This window comes from Bison bison, unplaced genomic scaffold (genome assembly GCF_000754665.1).
Source record: "Bison bison bison isolate TAMUID 2011002044 unplaced genomic scaffold, Bison_UMD1.0 scf7180017864473, whole genome shotgun sequence".
Lineage (NCBI taxonomy): Eukaryota > Metazoa > Chordata > Mammalia > Artiodactyla > Bovidae > Bison > Bison bison.
Genome location: NW_011495034.1, coordinates 13769037 through 13771462, shown reverse-complemented (window position 1 = coordinate 13771462; position 2426 = coordinate 13769037). Strand labels below are relative to the sequence as shown.

Here is a 2426-nt window from a genome sequence, read left to right as displayed (position 1 = left end):
TAGCAAATTTAACCAGCAAACACTAGGTTTGCAGAAGGTCAAGGGCCCACTGCTAGGATCTCTGTGATTAAAAGAATGGGGAAGTCATACTATTACTTCCATAAACAAATTTATACTCTAGTTAGGATAATGAGGTAATCCCAAATATAAAAGAATATGTTTTAAAAAAGCAGAACTTTGTGAGTGAATTTAGAATGCACATTCCAAATGAGGTCAAATTGAATTAAATAGGATAATGAATGTAGTAGGTAATAAATTTTAAGATGAATTATAAACTTATAAGACACACAGGTCAGTAAGAATTAGATATAGAACACAGAAAAGGAGGAGTCAAACGTTTGGTTAGTAAAGAACCTTGACCAGAGGCTGCAGCTCTGGACCAAGCTCTCTAGATATTCTAGATATTGAGAGAGAACTTAGAGGTTTCCAGTTTGAACTCTCATAAAGTAGGAACTGCCCCCCTCTGCAATCTCCTAAAACATCACACTGCTTCTCATTAAACTCTAACATTCCAAAGAGCTTATCACTCCCCAAATCACTGAATCAGTGTTGAGACAACGCAACCTACAAGAGAGCTGTCCCCTGTAAAATGAGCCAAAATTTAGGAGTGAAATGCCTTGACGTCTTTGAACATATTTTGCCCTTGATCATCATGTCAGGATTTGAGCTTTATTGAGGGCACCTGCTATAAGCAAGTATAAATGGAAATTCTATGAAATTGACTAAATGAAAACAAAGAATGTAATCTAATCTGCTCAATCTAAATAGTTTTAATGGTAAAGGATTTGGGAGTTTACTAGAACTGGCTTAAGAAAATAACAAATACAGCCAATAATCTGGTGATTATCAAAACAATGGCAAACGCACATGTTAAAAGAGAGATTCCATCAAAAACAGGGCAGTCTCCCAGAAGGGGAAGGCAGATGAAGGAGAGGTGCCGGGGCAGCCCACCGCGTGGTCAGGCGGCCGTTGGGTGGACGCCCTGGCCTTGGCGCCTCCGCCCGCTGTGTGGCCACGGCAAGCTCCGCACCCACTCAGCGGGTTTTCGTGCCCACTCGCACCAACGTGGTTGCTAGCATGCCCAGCGGCAAAGTGAGATACGCAAAGCTCTCCAGCCCCGGCGGCGGACATATTAACCGTCAGAAGGAAACTTCACCTGCCAAAGAGAGCTTAAAGCCGAAAAGATGCCCAGGTGTCGTAAGACCTCATGTATTGGAGAAAAGCCGTACTGACATTCCTTTTAAGGCCATTGCCTGCGCCTTCTCACAGTTTTTGGTTGGTGCTTTTCTCATTATTACGGGCTGCCTCCTGCTGGCAGGCTATATCAGCAAAGTGGGCGCCAATCGAGCCTTCCCAGTCCTGACTGTCGGCATCCTGGTGTTCCTCCCGGGGTTTTACTACCTGATCGTCGCCTACAGAGCCTACCGAGGCTGCCCCGGCTGCTCCTTCCGTGACCTTCCGGACTTTGATCACTAGCCCCCACCCCAGCCAGAGGAGTCACAGGTAGGGGTGAGCAGAGTTGGAGGCATTGGACAGAGTTGTGGAAATCTATGCTTAAGAATTAAGGAAATCTACCGTTTTGCAAATAAATATTTGGCACAACTATGGCCAGATTTTATAAATCCATCCTCCAAATGTTGAGTTTACAGTTAGCCAACTAGAAAGTTAAGAGAGGACGTGTTCTTTTTTTCTTTTCCTGGCCCTTGCAGAATCCCATGACAATTTTTTCCACTTGGATATGTATGGAGGAGGAATAGCAATGTTAATTGTGTGAGGAAGTGAAAAGTTGTTCTGTGAAAGCAAAATGTTGCCACCGCCACCTATTTAGAGCTGAATGTTTCTTTTAAATAGTCCTCATGGACAATTTTATTATATCTTGTGGCAAATAGAAAAATGCAATACATTATGTTAAATTTATTACCAAGTGATTTATTTGAAAAGTTTTTATTTTATCCCTCATATTAATCTCTAACTTTGTATTCTATGGATGATCTTGATAAAACCAAATATCAATTGAGGAGAAATTAAAAGACCACTACAGCTGTGTTGTATGGAGGCCCTACAAGTTTTAGGGTCACACAAAGCTCCGTTTAAATCCCAGAGGCAAACTTGCCAGCTGTATATAAGCTTGGACAAATTAATACTCTGAGGCACAGTTGGGGACCATAATTCCTACAGTTTTAGGTTCTCAGTTCAGTTCAGTTCAGTTGCTCAGTTGTATCCAACTCTTTGCAACTTCATGAACCACAGCACGCCAGGCATCCCTGTCCATCACCAACTCCCGGAGTCTACCCAAACTCATGTCCATTGAGTCGGTGATGCCACCCAACCATCTCATCCTCTGTCATCCCCTTCTCCTCCTGCCCCCAATCTTTCCCAGCATCAGGGTCTTTTCAAATGAGTCAGCTCTTCACATCAGGTGGCCA

The 2426-nt window shown here is 43.1% G+C and overlaps 1 pseudogene; it reads left to right on the top strand.

Annotated features, from left to right (window-relative positions):
- The first annotated feature begins 987 nt into the window (after positions 1 to 987).
- LOC105004265 overlaps positions 988 to 2426 on the top strand; it is a 3660-nt pseudogene continuing 2221 nt past the window's right edge.